A 22252-nucleotide genomic window follows, 5' to 3' on the forward strand; every position below is an offset into this window, starting at 1 on the left:
TGTAAACTACACAAGGAAGGGTGTCTGCAATGTACGTGGTGTTCGAATTCTGACATGCCTATGCTCGAATATAGCGTCTTATATGTCGCTCCTTTTTCGTCTGTCAGTAAGTGCCAGAAGAGGAAAACGTAGTGAAAGAAAGTTCCTGATGGTACTCAAGTTGTGATGTACCTGTCTATATGCCTAAGTGTTTCAAAACCCACACTATGTGATCAAAAGTGACTGGAAAACCACAAAAACAAAGGTTTTTCATATTAAGTGCATTGTGCTGTCACCTACTGCTAAGTACTCTATATCAGCAACTTCAGCAGTCATTAGACGTCGTGAGAGAGCAGAATGGGGCGCTCCACGAAACTCATGGACCTCGAATGTGGTCAGGTGATGAGGTGGCACTAGTGTCAAACGTCTGTACGCGAGATTTCCACACTCCTAAACATCCCTAGGTCCACTGTTTCCGATGTGATAGTGAAGTGAAAACGTGAAGGGACACGTACAGCACAAAAACGTACTGGCCGACCTTGTCTGTTGACTGACAGACCCCGCCAACAGTTGAAGAGGGTCGTAATTTGTAATAGGCAGACACCTATCCAGACCATCACACAAGAATTCCAAACTGCATCAGGATCCACTGCAAGTACTACGAAAGTAAGGGGGGAGTTGGGAACACTTGGATTTCATGGTCGAGCGGCTGCTCATAAGCCACACACTAGGCCGGTAAATGCCAAACGACGCCTCGCTTGGTGTAAGAAGCGTAAAAATTTGACAATTGAACAGTGCAAAAAGTAGCGTGGTGTGACGAATCACGGTACACAATGTGGCGATCCGATTTCTGGGTGGGGGTATGACGAATGCGCGGTGAACATCTGCCAGAGTGTGTAGTGCCAACAGTAAAATTCGGAGGCGGTAGTGTTATAGTGTTGTCGTAGTTTTCATGGAGGGGGCTTGCACCCCTTGCTGTTTTGCGTGGCACTACCACAGCACAGGCCTACAATGATGTTTTAAGCAACTTCTTGGTTCCCACTGCTGAAGAGGAATTCGGGGATGGCGAATGCATCTTTCAACGCGATCGAGCACTGTTCATAATGCACGGCCTATGGCGGAGTGGTTACACGGCAATAACAACCCCGTAATGGACTGGCCTGCTCAGAGTCCTGGCCTGAATCATATAGAACACCTTCGGGATGTTTATGTTTTGGAACGCCGATTTCGTCCCAGGCCTCACCGACCGACATCGATACCTCTCCTCAGTGCAGCACTCCGTGAAGAATCGGCTGCCATTCTCAAAGAAACATTCCAGCACCTGATTAAACGTATGCCTGCGAAGAATGCAAGCTGTTATCAAGGGATGGGCCAACACCATACTGAATTCCAGCATTACCGGTGGAGGGAGCTACGAACTTTTAAGTCATTTTCAACCAGGTGTCCGGATACTTTTGATCACCCTCAGGGAAATCATGTGTTTCTTTTTTTTAAAAAAAATAAAATAAAAACGTGGTTCACTAAATCTCTTTGCACATCTGCTAATTTTACTAACATATAATCAAGTTTTTACGAATGCCTGAAGCACGTGTCATCGTATCGAATGAAACATCACACGAATTTGTGGCATTTATAGTTAGAATGCTAAGACCGTCGAAAAAGTTAAAAGGAGCCGCCCAGTTGTCACAGACACGGTGAGTGAGGCCAGAATGGAAAATGCTAAGTCTGCTTAAGTGGCTTGAGACAGCTGTGAACTGTAGTTATTGCTCCAATTTATTATTTTCGTGCGTAATCAGGATAAAATCAAATTATTGGTCGCAATATCTGAGAAACGTACGGTTTCCGGGTGTAATTTAAAACGACGAAACGGAACGAATCCTGTGAGCGCCAAATCTGGAGAATAAGAAATATGTTGGAGGAACGGTCACATTACAGTAATGAGAAAGTTGACCACATGGACGTTGTGAATATCCAAGAACACGTGGCCACGGTGCATCGAGCGATTCCACAAGAGGCGTTTGCTGACAATTTTCAACAGCTTTAGAACAGTTGCCATAAGTGGCTGGCTCTGAGCACTATGGGACTTAACATCTGAGGTCATCAGTCGCCTAGAACTTAGAACTACTTAAGGCTAACTAACCTAAGGACATCACACACATCCATGCCCGAGGCAGGATTCGAACCTGCCACCGTAGCGGTCGCGCGGTTCCAGACTGAAGGGCCTAGAACCACTCGGCCACACCCGCCGGCAGTTGCCAGAAGTGTGTTGTAGTTAATGGCAATACCTTTGAAGGCTATTAAAGGTATTTTGTTTGTAACTCTTATTTTTCTTTGTTTTCTTAAACCTTTTACTAAGCTTTTTGGTCACGCCCTGTATAAGACCAATAAAAGTGAAAAAAAAGCCAATGACGAGTAATCGTATTAAAGAGGTTTATTGTAAGGGGAAGAGATTGGAAAATGGGAAACTGTAAATCGTAGATGAGTTTTTCTATTTGGGCAGCAAGCTAACTGACGATAATAAGAGTAGAGTATGAAATTCAGGCCTGCAGCATCCAGAAAATCTTTTCAGAAAAAGACAGTACCGTCGAGATAGATCAAAGAAGCACATCATCAAACGGCTGTACGACATGCTCAAGGAAAGAGAAAGTGTTGATGAAGCCGCCGAAAGTGGTCCACCGCTGTACACCAAAAATGTTGGTCGAATTCTATTCGTGAATTCTTTGGGCACGCAAAGTCTGTGCGGCGTCCGTCAGTACAGTCAGATCTCCTTACTGTATTAAGTGCCAAACGACATTGCGCAAGTGCTTAAAACTTCTGCCAAAAGGAATTCCTAAAGACAGTCAGAAATGTGTAGCTTTCTATCATCAGTTTATGTTGCTTATAACGCAAGATAAGGAATACTTAACGTTTAGCGTTAATCTGACGAGGCATAGTCCCTTTTTTGTGGCTATATGAATGCAAACAAGTCGAACGTTTGTACTACGATAAATACACATTAGCTGCTCGAGACGTCTTATGAGTCACGTTAAGGGGCTTGATGTGCGACGTCACGTAGGTGAATCTTCTTATCACGGTAGACAGTGATAGTGCAACATTTAGCGAACAAATCGCTTGAATACCAGCTACGATAAACTCGGTTTCAGCAAGAGAATGCTATGGCTCATACAGACAACTACACCATAACGGATTAGAGTTTTGAAGAATAATTTGGTTCTCAGGGGCTACTGGTCATTCATGTACCAACTTCCGCAAAGAAACAGATATTTTTTATGCTTATTAAACGGAATATTTTTCTGTATTTACTATTCGTTATCTGCAGGGCAAAAACTGAGGAGAATGTCATGCGCCGTTAAGCGGCCAATCTTAAACATACTGAACTCATTCAATACGAAAACATTAATGAATGGAATTTGTCTTTACTTTACTAGCTTTGAAAATATTAAAAGATCAAAACAGAGAAGTCTCCCGCATTTCGATTTAATATTAGTGGACTGAATTTCTTAATTAAAAAGTATCATCAGCATTATGGCCGACCAGATGCCGCTAGAGAAAGAGGGCTCCCCGCAACTCGAACGTCTGAAATAGAGTTACTAATTACACTTAATGGTGGCTACTATGGGAGGTGTTCTCTACTTCAACAGCCAACATTTTTTAATAACAATTGGACATATATTCTGAGAACTTAGAGACAGACTTACATTATATATCATACTGTGATACAATGGAGGCCTTCCGCTAGACGAAACAAGCTAGGGGAAAAATCTAACGCAAAAAACATTATCTCTGTTCTCCTTCATCTACATTACACAGATACTATAAACAAAAGGCTATTTGTTAAACGCCTCATTGTTTACAGATAATAAACTACACTTTTTAATATTTGATATTCATCGCGCAGACGGACGCAGTCTTTCAGTAATTTATAGTTCGCAAGGTACTAATTTTAACACACAAAAAAACATTTTCATTTTTCTCGAAATGTCAATTTGTGTGACGTTCCTTCACACACTGGACTGGTGCAGTCCATGCAGCTCTGGTAGCCATAATGTAACCTTGGTGTATTGGTTATCATATCTGCTAAAGAAGTAGGAGATCTGGGTGTAAATCCCGGATTCGATACAAATTTTGAACTATTACATCAGCTTCTACCCTCCTTCTGGAGAATGTCTTCAACATTTGATTTAGAGACGTTGCTCCACTCCGACTGTGACACAATAAATGTCGACGCAGTACGGACGCAAGTACACTGCCTGCTCACAACTGACAGGAGTAATGCACGTCTGTTTATTAATGTTGTTATTTCGGGCTCCCACCTTAACTTGTGCCATGACATCAAGAATAAAACTAGTCTCGAAAGTTTTTGAACAGCCGGGGGTATTTCGTTCTGTCTTATTACACAGTTTTTATCCACTAAGGCTCCATGTAGTATAATATCTGCTATTTCCTGATTTCGCACTGGGTGTCCTATGACTTATTTTTTGTTCGGTTACGTATCGGATATCCATACGGTTGACAGCTGTAATCCTTTTACTCGAATGAAAATCCGTTTCCTGGCAGCTGTATTTTGATTTTTATCTCCTACATGTACTATCGTTTTCAAGACAATATTGTTTCACCTTCAGGTACCTGTTAGGCGTGATTCTTGAATCGATTGATATAAGTGGTGTAACATTATTTACATCAAGGGAGGTGCCTATACTGCATCTGCCACACAGTCGCGTAATCCGTACCAATCTCTCCACTACAAACCCAAGCTGTCGATACTCTTGTTAGCGGCAGGCGCAACAGCTTTCTCTTCCAACAACACCGTGACTGCCGCAAGCCGCAACAGTGATCTTGCTTTAGGTTTATCGCTCGTACTCTACTGAATGATAGGAGTCAAGCTGGAGAGATCGTCCGCGTAGAAAGCATAGTGCCTCCTTCACACGCGATAAAAATACGTCTTAGTTAGAAATGCAGTTTTTAAAACTTGCGATTAGTGAGCAAAACTGTTATTCTGACGAATATTCCAGAAAGTAGTTTGATGTTAGCTAATTTTTTGAGTGCTTATGTCTAGAGTGGAAATATCGCGCAAGTGTTTTCCGTGGATGCTGTGGATGTTACTGAAACAACCTTGACGCTGTGTTGTGTAGTAAATAACACTCCTTTGTCAATACAGTCTTGTAAGAAACTGTAGCACATATTATACCATCGGTTACTCGGAAAGTCATTTTATTTCTTTGACATATCCCCAATTACGGTTTCACTTCTTTGAAAGCTACAGGTTATTTGCACATACTAGGTGCTTGAAGATGTACCACAAGGAAATGAATTTATTACACTAAACTTAAGAAGCATGAAATTGAGAAATATGTAAAACCTAGGCAAAAGATGTATGGTCCATGGGTAGCAAAAGTACATAAAAGAAAAATCTTAGAAAATATCTAAAAATAAATGTATAAAACCTACAATAGTTCCCACAACTATTAGCGTCATTAGGAACCTATCCGTAAGATTCAAGTGAAGTGGAACATCTATAAACTGATATGAAAAAAAAAAAAAAACGGGGATGCCTAAGGCTGGTGGCAGATTATAGTGGCTCACGTGCGTAACAAAGCAGTTATAATGGAAGGCACCTGAACCTATCTACATTTTCTGAAGGCAGTTGTCTACAGCTGTTATATTTTTTTTAATGCAGGAGACGTAGCTGTTTAATTGTCGTTATTATAACTACCGGTTTCGGCTTACACCATCGTCGCTATAAAAAAGAGCAAATATTAATCATCTATTAGAGCATACCTTATCAGTATGGTAATACACAGAAATAATGATATGCTACAACATCTGATTTATATATATTTGATTTTTTATACCATGATAACAGTGTAAATCAAAATGGATACTTATAATGAAGGACAATTGAACAGCTACATATCATCTAGTAGTAGTAGTAGTGGTAGTAGGCTCCTAAGGGACTCGAAGCTCCCGTGCCGATCTCATGATTCCTCCAGATGCTCCTGTCCTGTGCTGCCTCTTGCCAGTTATTTATTCCCAATACTTCGCATATGCAATAAATTTCATTGTGCCAAGTACTCCTGCCCCCCCCCCCCTTGGTCTTTTGCCTTATGGCTTCTACCTGAATATTCCTAACACAATTTTGTCTTCTTTCACCCTCCAGCCCATTGCTGTCTTGTAGCATTTATTATGTTTACTATCGTTGGCTGTTGTGATAGCCCCTGAATTTGTATGTTGTGCCTTCTCTTCCAGCATTGTGATTCCTTGTCATAATATGGATCAAAGATTTTCCTATAAACTTTATTCTCAAACGTAAATAGTGGTCTTCTGTTTTCGTTAGGCTCCATGTTTCTGCACCCGTAGATTAGAACAGGTCTGATGATTGTATTATATAACTTTATTTTAGTTTTCCTAGTCAGAAGTCTGGACCCTAAGAGATTTTGTATTGCATTATAGGCTCGGTTAGCACTTTGTAGTCTCGCTTTTATTTCTAAATGTCTCTGATCCCAGAAATATCAACTGTTCAACACGCTCGAATTTGTGTTCACTAACTATTACATGTGATTAGTTATTCCATTGATCTCTACATCTTCGACTATCATGTATTTCATTTTCTCGTCATTTTCTTTCACACCAAGTCTTTATGGTTCTGTTGCAAGCTCCACAAATAATTGCCAGCCATTACATTCCACAAGCTTTGTCTATGGATGGAGTCATCAGCTTTGATGCTTTTGTTGCATATCATGCATTTAAAAAATGAACCCACGTAGCCTACAAACTAAAAGTCAAACTACAGATCATACTGAAGGATGGAAAATTAAAAAACCCTCAACAACGACAGAAGATGTATTAACTTGGATATATGCAACTGCTCAAAAAGAGGCCAAAAAACAGAAAACAACATGTAACGAGAGAAGACTTGGAGAGGAAAAGCGGTTTTAACACAGCAGTGACATAAACGGTACCGCATGTGACAAGTCTTTTTCAATAGTATTAACTACTTTATGATCAAAACCTATCGTCTGGGCTCTAGCAAAATAAAGTCATGGTAACACGGAGATAGAAAGAATTATTTCAGAGGTTAATTTTTTAGGCGGGTGCTATTGCATGATTAGCACACATCATAACATTGTAACAGTTTTGATCTGAAGTGTTTAGTCTGTTGATACACTTCCAGAAATATATGGAAGAAATGTAATAGCGTTAGACGGACAAAATATTCTGCTGTACAATACTGCTACACACTGTAGCAGTAATGCCAGGTAACATTATTTTTTATCATTATATCTTTCCGTCAATGTTTAACACTGATACGAATCAGAATTTTAATTATCATCTCAGGAAAGTAAAATTACATAATTAATTTTTAGTTTGTTGGCAAAAACACGACCACAATTAGAGCTAAGATTTAAATTTCCGAACCACAGAACCCGAGCACTAGTACTACTAGACAAGCCAATGCAGGATGGCGCAGTCCACTGATAAAGTGGGTATGGGGTGTGTTGCAAGGCAAACATGGACTCCTCTAGAGCCTTCGGTTCGTTGGTGTCAAGATTTAAATGCGTAATAGGGCTGCAGTCGTGTGGTTTTAAACAAAAAGTTACTTAACGCTACTTTTGCTAGGTGGAAATTAAAACCTTATTGCCCCCCCCCCCCCCCCCTCATAAGAGAGAAAACTCCATGCCTAACTGTAAGATCATGTTTATTTGGTACAGACTCTCCAGCCATGTACTAAAATGTGATTATTTCCCCACGTGAAACAGCCCTAGTGGTAAAGCAGTTACTTACGGTATGCCTACCTAGAGAGCAACACTTCTAATGCTCTTGGCAGGCGAGTCTACACGACTGCTGCTTCTTTTATTCACGATTATCTGAATATAGTTTTGCAATTTTTTATTAATCATTAATATCTCTTGTGATTATTTAACCCTTTCAGACATGGCGTCCAATGTATTAGACACCGAATTTTTATACGTTTTATAGCAGCAAATGATGTCCTTCACCTTTGAGACCCAGTGGCCTGTTTACTGGACAGCTGTAGCTTTTAGTTTCGTGCTCCTTTCTGCCCCCTGTCGCTGGAATTGTGTACTACATAAGAAAGTAGTGAAGATGGCGGATCCATTACAAACTACGCCAGGTCAGTCGTGTTTACGTATTAAATACTGCAGATGTACAATTTCTGGTGCACGAAAAATACATTGAGAAAGAGCCATATGTAAAGACTGAGTTTATGGTAAGAGACAGGAGAGTACTGATATTCTTTTACTATTGTGACAATAAAACTAGTAGTCCAAAATTCTGGACTTCAGGACTGAGTGGCAGTATTTCTTATCTAGTAAGGGGCATCGAAGGATATGAGATAATTGTTCCTCCCAAACAACTACTCTCTCATTATGTCCAGTCAAGTTGCTATTGTGACAGTAAAAGTAGTTATCCAAAATTCGAGATTTCAGGACTCAGTGGTAGTATTTTTTTTCTATGAGATCTATGAGATAATGGTTGCCACCGGACAACTACTCTCTCGTTATTTCCATGCAAGTTAACTTAATAAAACTAAAATGATTGTTATTATTCATTACAAGCTTTGCTTGCAGGGAGTGTGAGCAATCTCTAAGCATACATTACAACATAGAAATTCGTAAACTTTGAGCATAAGAATTCGACTGCGAGAATGTGTTACAAAATCTTACTGCGTGAGAATAACTTGGAAGTGCATGTCAGGTTCCCCTGTCAGTTTAAACATCTTTAAAGTAAAAAATACTTTCTGAATTCATCTCTGTGCATCATTAATCTTTGAACCTGACAGATCAGCCCTGGAAAAAATCAGTGTTCCCTCTTTTATTATTTAATTTTGCCTTTGCAATTCGCATTTGCTGATCTACAACTAATTATTGAGATGCACCTGGTCCAATGCGCTCTCTTTTAAAAACAAGGTAACGCGTACTTGGTTCATAACAAATCTGAATATGTGAAAATTATAACTCATATTTTAGCATGGACTTTGTATCCGAACAGTGACTTGGAATAAAGTATAATGTCAAACGTAATCAGTTTTCTGATTAGAAGAGCTCTGTATTGAAAAACTGACTCTCTCTTTGCTTCACAAACTTTAATACACTAATTACAGTTTTTGAGTGAACAAACATCAAATGAGATTTTCTTAAAAATGTAATTCATTTTAATGGCATTAAATATCCAACAGTTTCACCCCCCCCCCCCCCCCCAACGGCTGGGGTGGCCGAGCGGTTCTACGCGCTACACTCTGGAACCGCGCGACCGCTACGGTCGCAGGTTCGAATCCTGCCTCGGGCATGGATGTTTGTGATGTCCTTAGGTTAGTTAGGTTTAAGTAGTTCTAAGTTCTAGGGGACTGATGACCTCCCCCCCTCCCGGAATTCAAACTGAAAATTGTGCAGGACTGTTTATCCTTCACTATATTCAAGTTTTTGGATGTCTGAACAACGAATGCGTACACGATGCAGCAATAAAATATAAAATCTGAAATCAGTTACCTTACATTTGAGCCTCTTCTATTACTCAACAAAAATCTCTTAATAAAACATTCTTCTCAAAACGGTTCTGTCTCTTTCTACATCTCAAATAAATAATTAATCCGTATATCATGTTCCGCTTCCTCAGAATGTAACTGCCGTACCAGTCAACCTATGCCGTACTTCTGCTCATGATACACCACTGCCGACTACTGTGACTCGTCATCTCACAATTAACAGCGCGCATCATCTCCCGCGCATCTTGCAAAGCTGTGATGATCCAAGAAAACCTCCAGGCGTCACTCTATCTCTGATGACACTGCGTGCACATAATTTCAATCAGTAAAAAGGCGTTTACGCGTTCATGACATCCAAATAGTAGAGAAATGGCTATGAATTTATCCACAGGCCCCTATCAACGTCTCATTTCCCCTTCGGTTCACAACTTACAGCTTGAGCTTATAATTTATTTTAGGGAGATTGGTCTGTAATTGTGATGTATTTTACGAAGTTTTGTAAAATTCAGTGCTGTTTAGGGATAGCAGAAAGTTGTATGACATACCTAATACAGATCACGTAGAGGAGATCGTGGACTTGTTAGAACGAGATGTTAGTGATACCGGTTTTGAAGTGTCGGAAGATGAAGATAATCTCGAAAACATTCAAGATGCTCTTTGGCGAAATACAAAGACAGCAAAAGTGGATGTGTTGATCACACAGAAGATATTCATGGGAGCTGCAGTGGAGGAAGCTTCATTTCATGACGAAGATCTTGCGGATGAAACCATCTCCCAATGGTAGATCAGTACAATCTGTCAAGATAAATCAAAAATAATAAGTTAACAACGTGATGTTAACCCCTGCCTAAAGAAGGATGGAAATTTATTCGTGGCTTTTCGTACGAAATGTATGTATTTTTTTTCTTTTCTGTATAAGATCAACATACCTGTTGTTCTGTACATGATACTATCAGTAGTTGAAGTTACTGACATTATGTATAGATTCATGTATTTCATTAAAATTCCACTTTTGGATAGATTTTCCACAGTAAATAATGCTGTAAAACTGTTGACTTTTTATTTCGCCTCCTCAACTATCTCCCAGACCCAATGTCCAATTTATTAGCCACTGTATCTATTTTCTAAACCAATTAAGCAAATTTCAGTTTTCCTGAAATATACAATAAATAGGTCCATATAGATATGAAACATTGCAATAAAACTTTTTTCTAATAGTTGAAATAATTTAGGATCGAAGGGGCTAAAATAATGATTTATCTTTTTTAAATTTCATTCAAACCATTTGAAACCTAGTTAACTTCTTACAGTTTTCGCAATAGCGTCTGTGTATGACTTGTTTCCGGTATCACTAACAAGAATCCGTGATCAGGTGCGGTATAACGAGATACGATGTCCAAGTTAGGATATTCAGCGGCCATACAGGAAGAAAGAAGGCAGAACCGTAAGGTATTCAGACATGCCATCCGCTGACGTTGACTAAACCTCTATCCACAGATTCATTGCTGATGTAAGTGGTACATGTTGATAGGAATTCCTTTATTGACCCAATTCTTCCTATTGGCTATTCATTACACATTCTCTTAGCAACTTGCTGGTGATAAATAACGTTCTGGATCTACCTTCAATGAATCTAAAACGATGGCAATTAATTACAACGTATCACGTCCAGAAACCGAAAGCAATTAAATTCCGGGAAAGAAAGAGAGAGAGCGACTGTCCAAAAGAAGGGCCGCCTCAGGATGATTTTGTGTGTGTGTGTGTGTGTGTGTGTGACAGAGAGAGAGAAAGAGAGAGAGAGAGAGAGAGAGAGAGAGAGAGACTGGGAAGAGCGGAATGTATAGTTGGCCTGAGATAGAGGAAGGAGAGAAAAAGGAAGATGGGGACATAGTGTGAAAGTAAATGTACCTGTATTATCCAGTCGCAAGACAATCTGAGATATCAGTGGAATCAGGATGAACTAAGACTTTTTCTCCTACGTCTAGTTTTGTTTTTAATGTACACGAATGGCCTTTATTAGTCGAATAATACGTGAAAGTACTTTTGTGAGGCGCAGGTGGTTGTCTGGCAACTTTTCGTCATGTTGCAGTGCCGTAGATGTTAAGTATTCTGTTGCTCGTAGTCATCATTGAATATATCCGAAAGCTATGTTTTCTCTGCAGAATACTTCGCTTCGAATTTCTGTCAGCTCTAATTTTTTTAACATAGTTGATTCAGTCAGATGTGCAATTGTTACAGCAGTTGAGTGGTGGAATCACTACCCACTAGTCCAGCAGCAGCCGCCGTGAATATATTAAGCATGTAAGTCATCTAGCTATCACTGCAACACCGGCCGCTGTGGCCGAGCGGCTATAGGGGCTTCAGTCTGGAATGGCGCGACCTCTTCGGTAGTCTGTTCGAGACCTGCATCGGGCATGGATGTGTGTGATGTCCTTAGGTTAGTTAGGTTTAAGTAGTTCTAAGTTCTAGGGGACTGATGACCTCAGATGTTAAGTCCCATAGTGCTCAGGGCCATTTGAATCTTATCGTATGTTTAAAATGGCTCTGAGCACTATGGAACTTAACTTCTGAGGTCATCAGTCCCCTAGAACATAGAACTACTTAAACCTAACTAACCTAAGGACATCACACACATTCATGCCCGAGGCAGGATTCGAACTTGCGACCGTAGCAGTAGCGCTGTTCCAGACTGTAGCGCCTAGAACCGCTCGGCCACTCCTGCCGGCAATCTTATCGTATGAGTCCATCTAATTTTCTACATCCTTCTATTGCACCACAATTCAAACGGTTTGATTCTCTTTTCCTCTCGTTCCTTTACAGTCCATGATACATTTCTATGCAATGCTGCGCTCCAAGCGTGCATTGTCAGAAATTTCTCTCTCAAATTAAGGCCGATGTGTTATGTTAGTAGACTTCTTTTGGCCAGGTGTGTCCTCTTTGCCTGTTGTAGCCTGTCGCAGAGCTGTCTTAAATAGTCGACAGTCGCTGTTGACTAGAAGATATCGCTGGGTGTAAAGGTAGTTTCGGGAACCTCACAAGGAAGTGTGAATATTATTGTTGACCATCTAGTAAACTTCTTAGGGCTGTCTGTGAAAGATGATGTTATATATGGGTTGGTTGTATCGTCAGAAAACTGTATATAAATACAGGACAGCCTACAGATTGTCAGTATTTACTGCTACGACTAGGACATAAATAAATTTTACACATTTCATACTAATAGTTGGTGGTACCCATTACTGTTATATTATATTACTGACTATGTTGACCAAAAAGAGAAACACCCGTAAAATTCATCGGACTAAGATTCTGAAGCGATCTTAAGCAGAACGACCACATCAGATTAGTCACTGGAAAAGCTGATACCTGCCTGAGGCATGTAGGAAGGTTCGTAAAGATACCAATTCATCGGCGAAGGAACTGGCTTACAAAACGCAGGTCGACGCATTCTTAAACGTTCTTCATCATTTTGGGGCGGTTACTCATTTGGAAAAATAAAGAGGGAAGCGAAGTTCTAAAAGAAAACGGGAAACGGCGAATTTCGTCAAATGAATGCAAGAGCTTCACGGAGGTGCTCATTAAATTCCACTGACAGATCCTACAATAAAGTTGTTGCCTACCATGTACTCTCAGACGTTCATCGTTAAATTTCCTTCAGTGTACATTTGAAGAAGAGTTAAACCACACATCTTTGCCTCCACATATATCTCACAAAGTGGCCTGATAAGGGCAAACGATTATGTAAATGTAGCTGATAAATATAACGGAAATTCATCAAAAGTAGCCACAAGTATTATTTATCTTCTCTGAAGATTTCTGCTTAGTGTCCGTGGGTATAAAATACGATGCAAGTTCCTTTATCCCGTCGAATAATTACACAGAAATTCCGAATGTGTGTTAGGTGAGTTTCCAATACACATCAGTCCTGTGAGTTTTTACTATCGTACATCGCACAATTTGCGTATAGGTTTATGAAAAGCCATTCGCGTGGATTATAGATATAGTATTATCTCATTACCATGTTAATTTAATACGGTAACGTGCATGCATTACGATGATTTAATTGTCTCTGCGTTAATTGGCTCGTATCAGTGTATATTATCATTTAAATGTCTTTCGATTAGCATTAAATTCTCGCTGATAACCAGTATCTGAAAACAATCATGAACGCGAAGAAAAAAGTTTTTCATAGTGCTATCATTTAAAATTGTGGCAATTTGTTGTACACTAGAACCTTAATCTACGCTTTGGTAAAACCCGATAAAATTCCAGGCAACGTTTTCCGACGCAAGCGTATACATGCTATTATCGTAGCTTTGTTTCGTCACTGACAGCCTCCAAGTAATTCGTCACAGCTACTGTTATTACCTATTACGTGTTCTTAGAAGGTCATAATGCGCATAGATGTCGTTTGTCTTGCGCTTCCAGAAGACGTTGAGGGGGCCGTAGGGAGAGATTATTTCAAATTTTCATGTTATTAATAAGACATGAGTCAATCCAAAGTGAAGAGAAGACTGCTAGAGACACAAGTTCACAGGAAAAACCGTAGTTTATATCGTTTCGTAAAGAAACGATATAAACTGGCGGACCCTGAAGAGCAAGTTCTGCCATCCGAACGGAAAGCGCTTTCTCCCGTCGCGGAAAATGACACCTTTCCTTACGATGTGTGAGAGTTGTGTCTTTAGTTTATCTTTTAATTGTCAGTGGGTATAAGAGATGCCGTATAGTGTGTTTGCGCTGATGAGAGGAGAGAGAAAGGTGATATCCGGTGCCTCCACATACGCCTCGCCTCTCGCATGGCACTAAAGGGATCGTGAAGCTAACGCCCCGTCCAACGTACGGATCACCATCAGCAGTATAACATGAAGAGACGTGATCAGGAACTTTAAGCCACCGGCGCTGCTCACGTCCTTGGTCAAATAATGTCGGTAAAAACTCCTTCCACCACCGCTCTTGAAACCGGATGCCTTCGTGTCCAGCACCTGTGTAGAAGCGAGCTTTAGAAACCTCAGTTGCGAAGGTAGGTTCCCAATACGTGAAACTGGAGTGAATACTAGTGCTAAATTATGTGCTCATTACAGCGTTGGCAAAGAAATGAGGAGTATTGTTCTCCATTAGTAAATCTGTCATTTTATATATAAAATAGTTTCAGACACTGTAGTTTCAACAAGAAAATATCTGAAGTATTTGGCTAAAGACTTACTAACACGCAGTGTTGATGAAAATGTCAAAGGTTACGTATACATTGAAATACAGGGTGTTACAAAAAGGTACGGCCAAACTTTTAGGAAACATTCCTCATACACAAAGAAAGAAAATATGTTATGTGGACATGTGTCCGGAAATGCTTACTTTCCTTATTAGAGCTCATTTTATTACTTCTCTTCAAATCACATTAATCCTGGAATGGAAACACACAGCAACAGAACGTACCAGCGTGACTTCAAACACTTTGTTACAGGAAATGTTCAAAATGTTCTCCGTTAGCGAGGATACATGCATCCACCCTCCATCGCATGGAATCCCTGATGCGCTGATGCAGCCCTGGAGAATGGCGTATTGTATCACAGCTGTCCACAATACGACCACGAAGAGTCTCTACATTTGGTACCGTGGTTGCGTATACAAAAACTTTCAAATGCCCCCATAAAAGAAAGTCAATAGGGTTGAGGTCAGGAGAGCGTGGAGGTCATGGAATTGGTCCGCCTCTACCAACCCATCGGTCACCGAATCTGTTGTTGAGAAGCGTACGAACATTTCGACTGAAATGTGCAAGAGCTCCATCGTGCATGAACCACATGTTGTGTCGTACTTGTAAAGGCACATGTTCTAGCAGCACAGATAGAGTATCCCGTATGAAATCATGATAACGTGCACCATTGAGCGTAGGTGGAAGAACATGGGGCCCAATCAAGACATCACCAACAACGCCTGTCTAAACGTTCACAAAAAATCTGTGTTGATGACATGATTGCACAATTGCGTGCGGATTCTCGTCAGCCCACACATGTTGATTGTGAATCGAGGAAGTACAGTACATACTGACGGAACTAATATGAGCTCTAACATGGAAATTAAGCGTTTCCGGACACATGTCCACATAACATCTTTTCTTTATTTGTGTGTGAGGAATGTTTCCTGAAAGTTTGGCCGCACCTTTTTGTAACACCCTGTATACGAAAAAAAAGACTACCTACTTGGAGAGGGTTGCCTGCAGCGTGAAGAAAAATACCAGTAGAGAGAGAGAGATGTTCCAAATCTAGTGATAGAAGATGTGCGATATCTCCGATAACGTGTTTGAAGAGGAACAGAATCGGCATATTAGTCGTCGTAACGTACAAAGTATGACGTCTCCGAGTCTTAAAATGTCTACGTAGTGCGTTTGGACCCTATTTAAGGTACTGGATTGGCATTCGTAAGCAGCGGGTTTAAAATTCCATCTTTGCGACCCAGATTGAGGTATTTCTGTGATCCATAAGCGATGAGGATAAATGCCGACATGGTTTCTGTGCGATTCCTTTTAACAGCCTTTTTCGTTCCGAGCTCCGTCTCTGATAATCTAGTCGTCGACGGGACTTACATAATCATTCCCACTTTTTTCGAAAACATCGTGGACAGTTTAAAAAGATGTACTTGGAAATAAAAGATTCTCGAAATATCACAGCGCTTTCACCCTTGTTCAGTGTAATTAAGTATCGCATGGCTCTGAGCACTATGGGACTCAACATCTTAGGTCATAAGTCCCCTAGAACTTAGATCTACTTAAACCTAACTAACCTAAGGACATCACACACACCCATGCCCGAGGCAGGATTCGAACCTGCGACCGTAGCAGTCCCGCGGTTCCGGACTGCAGCGCCAGAACCGCTAGACCACCGCGGCCGGCAAGTATCGCATACAGAGACCGTTTTTCAGTAATTAGTTTCGGATCAAATGGATGCGGTGGGCGTTATTACGTTCTGTTAGTTCAGCGTACAGACCAAGAACAGAGAAACATGGACGAATTTGATCTTGGTACAGCAATAGCGTGGAGACGGAATGATCCAGAAATTAGCACAGAGGGTTCGAATGTTTTAACAAGGTTCTTTGCAAATAGGTTTTTCGTTCTAAATTCATAAAACAATGCAACACATGATACGATATTTAAATATAGCATTCTGTATCAACTGCAGTAGAACAAGGCTCGTTTACGAAGAAGTTGGATTAAAATGGATCCAGAAAAATTAAATTCTTAGAACTGAGCGACATATGCTCGTAAAACTGTTACGTACTTGTAGTTGTCTGTGCAAGTACAGATCGAGAACTGGAAGATTAGAACTGATCAGGCTTCAGATTTTGGTGGATTTCGCTTGCTTAAATGTGGTAACTGTAAATTGAAATTATGTCTTTCAAAATGGTCTCAAACAAGTGAAATTTTTCATTAACAACCAAGTGTATTCTACTTCGCTGTAAATACGAGTAAGATCATATCTTGAAGTGATATGTTCATATGGTTTAGTGAGGGACAGGTGGATGAGACGGTAGAAGTGACATACGTAGTGCTATCTTCCAGCAAGCCAAGCTATTTCTTGTATATTACTTGTCCTTGATCAACAAACCATTAAGCTCCAAAAGGTAAACGTAAAGTGTAATGTAAGATTGAGCATGAATATACATTAAGAAATGAGATACATCCTACCGTATGCATTAATCTGGTATTGTTGCAACCAAATTTTCGCGGTCTATAACACGTACTTCAGAACAGTATACCTTAAAATTACGTAATCGCAACTGAAAGTTCGCTGTATAGAGAATACAGCAAAGGATCACCACGTATTTGAGGACTGTTAGAACATGGCAATTACTTGAAAGTCCGCTGACTGAAGTTATTTCATGTGGAAACGCTTCCGCGTGCTTGTTGGAAGCGCACATGTGGTTAGCAGCTGCCGTAAAATTACTGTCACAGTCGCAACTGGGAGGAATCTAACAAACTAATTCTGTGGAAATGGGTCGAGAAACTGACATCTTTAAGTATATCCTATTAGCTGTTACTATTCCCTACGAAAAGAATTACAAAGTAAAGGACACGAACCATAGCTGTGCCGGTACTAGGTTGGGTAACTGAATAATGCTTTTACTTGATGTTCGGTTTATCTCTCTCTGATGAAGCAGTTAAATTCTATAAGAGGGAATTGAAGATGTACTAATAATCCTATGGTAGTACCCTCCACAGCGAAATCGTTAGTTCTTTTAAAACATAGTGACAATGAATATGTTATTTATTTAAATTTATTTACTAATCATGCCCCATTAGATTGCAATATCACATATTCCAAGGTAAATTCCAAATGTTATCTGTAGAAAAAAATGGTTCAAATGGCTCTGAGCACTATGGGACTTAACATCTGAGGTCATTAGTCCTCTAGAACTTAGAACTACTTAAACCTAACTAACCTAAGGACATCACACACATCCATGTCCGAAGCAAGATTCGAACCAGCGACCGTAGCACTCGTGCAGTTCCGGACTGAAGCGCCTAGAACCGCTCGGCCACAGGGCCGGCTTCGTGAACATCGAACAAAGCAACAACGATTTCAAGTGAAGTCACATTGACAAGAGAAACATGCGGAACAAGAGTGTAAGTGCGTGAACGATTAACTAGAGGTAAAAGAAGTTCAACAAATCGGCTCACTATCGTGGGTGTTTGGAACTTACGTTCGTTGATAATGAAGTTTCATATGTTTTCTCATTGTGTTACAGGTGGTTATGTAATGATTTTAGACGAGTGACAGAGAAAAAGCTATCGAATTATACAACATTAACAGTAAATCAAGTCAAACGTAACGAGGAAGTCAACGCAGAAGGAAATGTATTCGCCAAGTAAGACGAGGTGTATTGTGAAATGGATTTTAACTCTTTTACCACAGCCTGACCCTTTCATGACAAAAAAATCGAGGGAGACTACAAGGTTCTTAATGGTGTAAGTAATATTAATACATGGACATTAGCTAGTACGGTGGGACAAATGATCTGTGCTGCGTCGTGTATTTAGAAAATGTTTCTCCCACTTACGTATTAAAATTATAATCAGTACCCAACAGATCCTGTTAATTTACGCAAGGTGTCCATTCAACAACAGCAGTGTAACAATAGTGTTACGTATCGCTATGCGATATTAATTCACTTTCTGTCACAGTTTGGCGATTCGTTTAGTGAGAATACTGGGGGAGCTGTGTGCTTGGAAAGGTAGCCTCGTGTCCCCCCACGCTGTGGTAGTGCGTCGCTGGAAGCGTTTCTGTGGCCTCTTTTGTCAATAGAATGCAGTCTGTGACTCATTATGTGAAGATGTGATAAGCCCCCCCCCCTCCCCCGTTTCGGAATATGGGCAGTTTGGCTGGACTCGGGCAGTGAGCAGCTCCTCGACTTTTGAAAGCTGGACTGGTGCATGCGTGGTGGTCATTAAACGCCGCAGCCACCCTACAGTTCCCAGAAAATAACTGAGTACGACATTTTTGCCTTCTGTCATGAACATTACAGACAACTCTGCACCGGTCACAACAGTTCTAATTATTTGCTTCAGTCAGTAGAACTGCTTCACTATAGACAGTTTTCTTGGCATATGAGGTTGACCAAACGTGAAGATCCTGCTTTTTCCAAGCTACAATTTCGTATTTAAAAACGTGATGTAATGTGCAAAAGGAGGCAAGTTACGTGCGCTTTCTCCTGCTTTTTCATGAATTTGACAAAATTCTCTCCCGCTACGTTGACAACAACGTAGAGTCGTCCGCTTCACGCATAGTTTTTTGATATGGGTATTTGGGACTAGGAAGCAAGTTAGAAGAATCAATGGCTGGCTGCCGTCAGGAAGAAATAAATGAAAGAAGTATACGAAGAAATATGAAACTGTATGACGATGTGCAGTAGATTTTGTTGTGCCCCAAGTCAATCAATGTTTAGACACCATCCAGTTGAGATCTCCGCGTTGTCTATGGGTTTAGTATTTCCCATTTCTCAGATAATAATGTTAATTGTTATCAGATGCGCATTTCCGTAAAGTTCATAGTAATTATATTCAAAAAACTCAGACTGATAGCATCATTATGTGTCATTTGTTAATGATAGTTACCGGATTCCTACCACAAATCACACTTTATATGTTTACAGCTTAGTAGCGCTACCGAAGGAGAGATACATAATCCGAATAATTAGAACACGGAGCAAGTAGCGTAAAGTATAAGTGCTTACTCAAAAGGTTAATTCACGGACAGACTGACCTCTCCTAGCGGCATTAGTGGTATGGTTTTGCCCTATGAATTAGTACGGCGTCAAGGCCGTTGCTCATAGGCTAAAGGTTGGTTTCTGTTTGACTACACTTAGGTGACAAAAATTATGGGTTAATGATCCGCGCATATAAAGATGGCGGTAGTACCGTGTACGCAAAGTATGTAACGGCGGTGCATTCGCGGAGCTGTCATTTGTACTCGCGTGATTCATGTGCAAATGTTTCCAGCGTGACGACAGCACGACGAGAATTAACAGACTTGGCACATGGAGTGGTAGTTGGAGCTAAACGCATGGGACATTTCATTTGGGAAATCGTTAGGGAAGCCAATATTCCGAGATCTACTTGTCTACATTGTGCTGAGAATACCACACTTAAGGTATTACCTCTCACCGCTGACAATACAGTGACTGACGGCCTTCACTTAACGACAGAGAGCAGCGGCTTACGCGTAGAAGTGTCAGTGCTAACAGACGAGCGACACTGCGTGAAATAAGCGCAGAAATCTTTGTGGGACTTAACGACGAACGTATCTGTTACGGCGGTGCTACGAAATTTGGTTTTAATGGGATATGGCAGCAAGATGACTGGAAAAGCGTGGTCTGGTGAGGAGAGTCCCGAATTCAGTTGGTAAGAGCTGATGGTAGGTTTAGCGTGTGGCGCAGCCCCTACTGAAGTTGTCAACAGGGCACTGCTCGGGCTAGTGATGGCCCCTAATGGTGTGGGCTTTGAATTGGGTCCTCTGGTCCCACTGAATTGATCATTCACTGAAAATGGTTGACTCTGGCAACTTTGAGATCGTTTGGAGCCATTCATAGACGTAATGTTCCCAAAGAACAATGGAAGTTTTGTGGATGACAATGCGCTTTGTCATCGGGCCACAGTTGTTTGCTACTGGTTTGAAGAACATTCTGGACAATTCGAGCGAATGATTTAGCCACTCAGATGGTCTGGTATGAATTACACCGAACATTTACAGGATATAATCGAGAGATTAGTTAGTGCACAACATCCTGCATTGGAAACACTTTCGCTGTTATGGACCGCTATAGAGGCAGTTTGGCTCAATATTTCTGCAGGAGACTTTCAGCGACTTGCTGATTTCATGCCACGTCGAGTTGCTGCACTACACCGGGTAATCGGAGGTCCGACACGATATTCGGAGGTATCCCAAGACATTTGTCACCTCAGTAAATGTTAAGGGGAAAGTGCGCGTGGCATGTTGCCCTCCGGCCTCTGAACAGAATTACCCAGACATTGAGTTTACAAGAGGGACCTATAGTTTAATGTGCTTTCTGAATCATGATGTATCCTCGAATTATTCATATTAACAAATAATTTGCAGAGATGAAATAAGTCGCATGTCACAGAAAAAAATCTTGCGTGCTACCAGGTTAGGAACCCCAGAGATTTGTCTGATGCTTACTCACAGAGCCATCGAGCTTCACTTCGGACCAGTGTGATACATTGTACGACCAGTACTCTCTCTCCTGGCACTGACATCAACAGTTGTATCACAGTGATTGCAAAACAATTAAGTGATTGGGGAATGGTGATGGAGACCACAGACAGTCGCAAATATTTTTCAAAACCATTATTTTGGTATCGTGACCAGTTTCGGGTTACCATGCACATCTTCAGATGGCTACAACTGCTTCATTACGACAGTAGATTCATCAGAAGCTTGGCATGGTTGGTTGACTTCTCTGTCAACAGACCTTAACTGATTAAAAGCCAAGTAGCTCAACCATATCCAGCAGCAATTAAATTAAAATAAATGATTATTTTATGGTAAAGAAAAAAAATTTGGTGCTGGCATAGAGGTGGCATTCACGTTAACGAAATTTTTTCTTTGATGTATGATAAATATTTCACAGTAATGTAGGTGGTCTGCGAATAATTGTGTTTTGTGGTTATGTGATGTGTAGGTGTCACGCGAATTGCGTTCAAAAGAAAATAAACCAATACATAAAAAAACGGGAAAAAATATCGTACTGTGATGAAATTCTGCGTTTTTTTCATTTTGTCGCATACATTAAGTCATCCAAATTGGTGAAGGATTAGGATGTATATTCCTCGCTTGTAACACTTTAGATGTGAGGCACTGAATTCTGAAGTAGCCATACTGTTCTTGAAGAGGATCTACGTGAGGGATGGCCAATACTGCTGAATGTTCCTGGTCTGTTGGTTACGTTGTAAAATAGTGCCAGAATATTACAAAATTATACTTCATAGAGAAGTGGACTGAACTCTGCACAGTTAATGAAACAACATCGTAGTGATACAAGGCGAAAGAGTGCAATGCTCTTTGGCGTATATACTTTCCTGCGATTTTCGTCAACGAGCAGATAATTTCCCACAGCATTCTAATGAAATAAAATTTACGTAAAATGTTTTAAATTAGGCAGGAAAGGAGAAAGAAGTATTTAAAGCCAGTTTTATTGTTTCTCATGTCACGTACGATGGAGATGTCGCGAGGGACAATCTGGGACACAGGAGAGTATTGTCAT

This window comes from Schistocerca cancellata, chromosome 8 (genome assembly GCF_023864275.1).
Source record: "Schistocerca cancellata isolate TAMUIC-IGC-003103 chromosome 8, iqSchCanc2.1, whole genome shotgun sequence".
Taxonomy (NCBI): domain Eukaryota; kingdom Metazoa; phylum Arthropoda; class Insecta; order Orthoptera; family Acrididae; genus Schistocerca; species Schistocerca cancellata.